Source organism: Heptranchias perlo, unplaced genomic scaffold, assembly GCF_035084215.1.
Source record: "Heptranchias perlo isolate sHepPer1 unplaced genomic scaffold, sHepPer1.hap1 HAP1_SCAFFOLD_73, whole genome shotgun sequence".
In the NCBI taxonomy this organism is placed as follows: domain Eukaryota; kingdom Metazoa; phylum Chordata; class Chondrichthyes; order Hexanchiformes; family Hexanchidae; genus Heptranchias; species Heptranchias perlo.
The window spans coordinates 948,403-956,032 of record NW_027139761.1 but is presented as its reverse complement, the minus strand read 5'-3'; the positions used below and the strand labels follow the sequence as shown (position 1 = coordinate 956,032).

The 7,630-nt window shown below is 43.5% G+C and overlaps 1 non-coding gene across 1 annotated transcript; it reads right to left on the bottom strand.

Moving 5' to 3' along the window:
• Positions 1-7,548: 7,548 nt before the first annotated feature.
• Positions 7,549-7,630, bottom strand: trnas-gcu (transfer RNA serine (anticodon GCU)). The gene has a single exon. It is a non-coding gene; the product is annotated as a tRNA-Ser (tRNA).

Genomic DNA, 7,630 nt, shown 5'->3' with positions numbered 1-7,630 from the left:
GATCTGAGATGTGTTGTCAAAGTTTCGATCGTATCTTGTTTCCCAGGGATGGGCAGTAATGCGCTGTCTGAGGCGGTTCCCGATCAGGAATTCAACTTTACTGTATTAGTTCATTGTATTAATTTCGCAAAACTCATTAAACTCTGTAAAAAAGACGAATACTTGTTCAAATCGCCATTGCTCAACCAGTAACTTTCTGTTTCCGGCTGAAAGAAATGTTAACTTTTTTATGCGTTCATTCACCAGGCAGAATTTAGGGAGTTCAGAGGGGAAGGAAAAAGAAAATGAGAGGCACAGAGAAATATGACTCTAGACTGACGGCCAACATAAAATGGAATCCAAAAGACTTCGACAGGCATGTAAACAGTAAACGGGTAGTCAGAGGAGGGGTGAGGCCGATTAGGCACGATAAAGGAGATCTACTCATGGAGGCAGAGGGGATGGCCTTGGTAACAAATGAGTACTTTGCATCTGTCTTTACCAAGAAGACAGAGTATCAGCAAAGGAAGTTATCGTTGAGATACTGGATAGTCTAAAAATTGATAAAGAAGAGGCACTTGAACGGCTGGCTGTACTTAAAGTAGATAAACCACCACGTCCGGATGGAATGCAAGCTCGGTTGCTGAGGGAAGTTAGGGTGGAAATTGCGGAGGTACTGACCATAATCTACCAACATCCTTAGATATGTGGGTGGTGCCAGAGGACTGGAGAATTGCAAAGTTTACACCCTTGTTCAAAAAAGGGTGTACGATTAAACCCAGCAACTATCCGCCAGTCAGTTTAACCTCAGTGGTGGGGAAACGTTTAGAAACGATAACCCGGGACAGAATTAACAGTCACTTGGACGAGGGTGGATTGATTAGGGAAAGGCAGCACGGATTTGTTAAAGGTAAATCGTGGTTAACTGACCTGTTAGAGTTTTTTGATGAGGTAACAGAGAGGATAGATGAGGGAAATTTAGTTGATGTGGTGTATAAGGACTTTCAAAAGGTGTTTGATAAAGTGCCGCATGGTAGGCTTATCATCAAGATTGCGGCAGTAACAACATGAATGCAGAATTGACCAACAGCAGGAAACAGATTACTGGTGAACTGTTGTTTTTCGAACTGGCGAGAGGTGTACAGTGGCGTTCCCCAGGGCTCAGTGCTGGAAACACTGCTTTTCTTGATATATATTAATGACTTGGACTCGAGTGCACAGGGCACAATTTCAAAATTTGCAGATGAAACAAACCTTGGAAGGGTAGTAAACAATGATAAGGATAGTGATGAACTTCAAAGGATATGGACAGGCTGGTGGCATGGGCGGAGACGGGGCAGATGAAATTTAACGCAAAAAAAATGCGAAGTGATACATTTCGGTCGGAGAAACGAGGAGAGGCAAAATAAACTCCAGGGCACAAATGTAAAAGCGGTAGAGGAACAAAGAGGGGTTTATGTGTACAAATCGTTGAATGTGGCAGGGCAGGTTGAGAAAGCGGTTAAAAAGCATACGGGATCTTGGGCTTTAGAAATAGATGTACTGAGTACAAAAGTACAAAAGTATAGAAGTCAGGATGAAACTTTACAACACACTGGTTCGAACACAACTGAAATTTTGTGTGGGGTTCGGTACACCGCACTTCAGGAAAGATGTGAAGGCCTTCGAGGGGGTTCCGGAAAAAATACTATAATAATTCCAGGGATGAGGGACTTTACTCACGTGGATAGACCGGAGAATCTGAGGTTGTTCTCCTTGGTACAGAGACGGTTTTGTAGAGATTTGATAGAGGTATTCAAAATCATGAAGGATCTCGGCATGGAAGATGGAGAGAAACTGTTCCCATTGGCGGAAGGGTCAAGAACCAGAGGACATAGATTTAAGGTGATTCGTAAAATAACCAAAGGTGACATGAGGAAAAACTTTTTTACACAGCGAGAGGTTCGGATCTCGAATGCACTGCCCGAGGGTATAATGGAGGCAGATTCAATCATGGCCTTCAAAGGGGATCTGGATAAGTACTTGAAAGGAAAATAAATGCAGGGCTTCGGGGAAAGGCGGGGGAGTGGTTCTAGCTGGATTGCTCTTGCAGAGATCTCGCACGGACTCGATGGCGCGAATGGCCTCTTTCCGTGCTGGAAGCTTTCTATGATTCAATTCTATGTGTGGGTTGCAATTCAAAGGGAACAGAGCGTGCCAGAAATCGATACGACTCTGAGTATCCTCACAAGCAATGTATTTTAAGAGCAACTAATTCTGAAACGTCTTACTTGATAACTCAAGTCGTGCACTTGAAAGCAATTTGGTAAAGGGAGACTAATATTGGTGAATGGGAATAGTTGGTGCACAACTTGATATTGCTGTCCACCCGAACAGAAAACGAGATTGAATGGATCGAAGTGGTCTGAAAGGATGGTCGAGCGGCTGTGAGACGCAACCAACTTTTACACTGGCTGCACAGCTAAAGTAACAGCGGCTCGTTGGTCTCGGGGTATGATTCTCGCTTCGGGAGTTTCATTGAGTGATATGCGAGAGGTCCCGGGTTCAATTCCCGGACGAGCCCGCATGTATTTCTGTTTTCGTGAAAAGTCACCAATTGTCTTCTCACATCTTTTCAGTTTTGCTGTTGGTGGAACTGAATTATATCCAGAGAATGTTTGAGCTCCAGTGGACTGAATGCCGAAGTTTCGTCGACGCAATACACATGAAGCAAATAAAATGTCTCAAGATGGTGAGGAGATTGAAACTGAATTTGGATTTTTCCCAGTTCAGGCGGATATTAGATGACGGGATAGAAAGCCACATATCCAAGTTTGCCGATGACACCAAGATGGGCAGCATTGTAAGCAGTGCAGATGAAAGCATAAAATTACAGAGAGGCATTAATATAATAAATGCATGTGCAAAATTGTGGCAAATCGATATGAATTTCGTCAAGTGTGAGGTCATCCACTTTGGACCTAAAAGGATAAATCAGAGTACTTTCGAAATGGTGAAAAGCTCGAAACAGTGGAGGTCCAAAAAGACTTCGGGGTCCATGAACACACGTCATTAAAATGTCATGGACAGGTCCAAAAAATAATCAAAAAGGTTAATGGAATGTTGGTCTTTATATCCAGAGGACTAGAATACAAGGGGATAGGCATTATGATACAGTTATACAAAGCTCTGGTTAGACCACACCTGGAGTATTGCCTTCGGTTCTGGGCAACGCACCTTCGGAAGGATATATTGGCTATGAAGGGAGTGCAGCGTCGATTTACTAGAATGTTACCTGGACTCCACAGTTTAAATTACGCGGAGAGATTACATAAACTCGGGTTTGCCTCGAATTCAGTACATTAAGTGCTGATTTGATCGAACATTTCAAAATATTAAAGGGAACTGATGGGGTAAATAGAACAAAAACTATTTCCGCCCGTTAGCATGTCTGGGACACGGGGACATCGCCTAACTATTAGGGTCAGGACTTTCAGGCGTGAAGTTGGGAAACACCTCTGCAAGCAAAGGGAGGGAGAAGTTTGGAACTCTCTTCCACAAACGGCAGTTGATGCGAGCTCAATTGTTAATTGTAAAACTGAGATTGATAGATTTTTGTTAACCAAAGGCATTAAGGGACATGGGGCTAAGGCGATAATATGCAGTTAGGTTACATATCAACCAGGATCTCACTGAATTGCGCATAAGGCTCGAGGGGCGAAATAGTATACTTTTGCTCTTCAGCTCCTCATTGTTACAGAATGATCCTGCATTGTATTGGGAATCGAACCAAGGTCGCCAGCGTAACAAGTAAGAATTCGACCCCAAGCACCATCAATGCGCGCGTTTGTAACAGCAGCATGTGTCCATTTGGAATCCGATCTGAATGAACATGCCGTTTACAGCTGCGGTGGCCGAGTGTTTAAAGCGTTGGACTCAAAATTCAATTGAGGTTTTCCTGCCCAGGTTTGAATTCTGCTCGCAGAGCAACTGTTTAAAGATCCCTTCAGTGCTGAAATAGATTAATTGGAATTAATTGACCGCATTTATCTCTCTCCCAGAATGAGAGATTCTCCAGCGAGGCCTATGCTTTTAAGTTGTGTCCAATCTTCTCTTGCAAGATTTCAAGACCCAAGAAGGAATCTCTCCCAATCCGTAACATAAATTCTGCTAGTTTGCAAAACCTGACATTTATACTCTTTATTTTCTTTGCATGCATCTCTCTATCTCTCCATGTCTCCGTCTCTTGTCTCTCTGTATCGTCCACAATGAACTTCTCAGGCTTCCTTGAACGGCGATGGCTGATCTAACCTGCAACAATAGCAGAGAAGGGTAAAGAAAAAAAAGACTGAGACAGCAGGAAAAGGAAAGGTGCAACCCAGCTGATAATTTCGCAGCTAATGTTTCCACATTCGTGGCTCTTCGTTCTCATGGTGAATGAAAGCAGCAATTTGAGCAAAGTGTACTTATGGTGGAGTGTAAACTATGACGATGCCGAGACAGACGACAATGTCGTTTCAGAGTAATTCATTCTGGAAAGTGTTACTTGATAATACAAGTCATACATTCAAAACAAATTTGATAAAGAGAGACTAATGTTGTTGATCTGAAATAATTAGTTTAGAACCTGATATTGCTCTACATCGTATATCGTACAAGAAAGCGAGTTTGGATGGCCATGGTGTTCTGAAAGGATTGCGGATCAGCTGCGCGGCAGCGAAATTTTACAGTGGCTGCACGGCTCTGTTACCAGTTGGACTTTGGATCTGATTCTCGCTCAGGGAGTTTCACTGGTTCAAATCCCGGTATGAGCCCCCTTGCGTCCCCATTTTTCGTCAAAAACCACCAATTGGCTTCTCACATCTTTGAATCAAGTGCAGAAGGCAGGTTTGACTTATCTCCAGCCGAGCATGTTTGAACACCAGAGGAGAGAATGCAGAGGGTATGTCCACGAAAGACACGTCGACGAAATGAAGATAATCTTTCAAGAAGTTGTACAGATTGAAGCCGGCACATGAATTTATCCCAATTCAGGCGATTTCATGGTTCCAGATACAAAAGGTAAAGGAAGCTGCATTGGCCTGGAACCAAACCCCTGGTTTCCCGTCGGCAGTCGAGGGTTCTACACTCAACCACCAATCCACACACGGCTGCAGGCTGCACGTGTAGCGTTGGATACAAGTCTGGAACATGCAGTCTGGCAGAGTTCCTGTGATTATCCTGCGCAGTCTACAACCGCGTGCTACCTGTGGGTGACCAAACGAGTGGGTCAAGCATGGTCTTGAAATTCACTGAGATTCGAAATCACTTCAAACCGCCACTGTAAAATGGTCAAATAAATAAGAGCTGTCGTTACCAGGCAGTGTTTACTTTTTTCAGAAATAATGTAAGAATCCAGCCCCATGTACACGTCTAAGATTTCACGGCATGCGACGAATTTCCATTAAGCTGCCACCTAAATTCTGCTCAATGACAGAATTGGAGATTTATACTATTTTTCTTTGCATGTATCTATCTATCTCTGTCTGCGTTTCTTCACTTTCGCTGTTGATCCCTAATGGACTTATCAGGCTTCCTTCAACAGCCAGGTCTGCAAACCCGGGATGGGAAAAGGCTGTCGGTTCTTCGTCCAATTGTTGGATTTCGACGGGTTGAGTTTTGCTATTTTCCGTCTCCGTTTTCGGAAAATATAAACCGAGATGGGATTTCCCCTGCTCGGGTCCCGTCACCTGCGGATAATGGGAATGAACCCGATCTATCATCCGGTCCTAATATCTGTATTCTCATTGTTTAACAATAAAATTACGGGGTTACAGTTATTTTCAGGACACATTTTAGAAATTCAGACTTATTCGAAAACTAGAAGCACGTGGGATTAAAGGGCCGGTGGTAACGTGGGCAAGTAATAGTCTGGGGGATAGGAGGCTGAGAGTAGTGGTGAACGGATGTTTTTCTGACTGGGGAGAAATATGCAGTGGAATCCCCCAGGGGTCGGTATTTGGACTATTGCTTTTCTTGTTATATATAAATGTCTTGGATGTGGGAATAGGGAGTACAATTTCGAAGTTTGCGGATGATACAGAACTTGGCAACGTAGTAAATAGTGAGCATGATAATAGCAGACTTCAGGAGGACATGGACAGACTGGTGAAATGGGCGGTCACGTGACAGATTTAACGCCGATCAGTGTGAAGTGATGCACTTTTGGAAGAAGAACATGGAGAGGCAGTATAATCTAAATGGAACAATTTATGGGGGGTTCCAAGAGCAGAGGAACCTGGGGGTTCATATTCAGAAAACAGGGCAAGTTGATAAGGCGGTTAAGAAAGCGTATGGGATACTTGGCTTTGTAAATAGGGGCATTGAATACAAAAAATGGAAGTCATACTAATCCTTACAAATCAGTGTTTAGGTCTCATCTGGAGTATATTGTACAGATCTGGGCACCACACTTTAGGATGAAAAGGGATTGAAGAGGATTCAGAGCAGGTCGACCTGGATGATACCAGGGATGAGGGACTTCAGTTATTTGGAGAGATTGGAGAAGCTGGGATTGTTCTCCTTACAGCAGAGATGGTGAACGGGAGACCTAATCGAGGTATTCAAAATAATGAGGGGTTTTGAAAGAGCAAGTATGGAGAAACTGTTTCCTCTGGCATGTGGGTTGGTAACCGGAGATCACAGATTTAAAATAATTGGGAAAAGAACTAGAGGGGAATTGAGGAGAATTTTTTTCACACAGAGGGTTGTTAAGATCAGGAACGCACTTCCTGAAAGGGTGGTGGAAGCAGATTCCATGGGATCATTCAAAAGGCAATTGGACATAATTAAAGAGGACTAATTTGCATGATTATTGGGAAGAATCTGGGGTGTGGGTCTAATTTGGACAGATCTTCGAAAAAGCCGGCACTGGCACGACGGCCGAATGGCCTCCTTCTGTGATGTAAGATTCTATGATTCTATGATTACCTTCTGAATCATTGCAATTGAAGCTATTCAGTGTTGAGCAAAGAAGAAAATTATAACCGTGATATTCTGTTTCTCCATTCCCTTATGAATATCGCAGATTATAATGTCCAGGCGGGGGTGGGTCTGAATGGGGGATAGAGTGCGGAGATTGGAATGGAAGTCCAGCAGAATGAACTTGGTCTCATCAGTTTTTGTTATTTTTCCGACCAGTTGCCCGAAGCAGGCGGTGAAAATTCTTCTCGAGAGAGGATCGTCATTTCAGTTCAGAAGGAAAAAGGTATCAAGAAAATCGCGTAAAACGCACACAGAATGATCCGGGACTGACAGCACATCCCTTTTAAACAGACACAGACACGAAATGATCCGGACATAAATCATAATTATGGGACGTAAGTTTCTCTTACGTTGACCATAAGATTTACTCATTTTACAATGACACCAATGTACACTCTGATATTTCGCGATCTCACATTCTCACAATCTCAACACCTTCCTGGAAGGAACTGTTGCTGATTTCAGCAAACAATACAAAATCCTCCGTCTGCCGTTTCGAGAAGGATGGGACTTTCACCAGACCTTCTGGGTGGACTGAATGGGAGAAACAAAACATAAACGCAATAACGACGAAGATGGGATTCGAACCCACGCGTGCAGAGCACAATGGATTAGCAGTCCATCGCCTTAACTTCTCGGCCACCTCGTC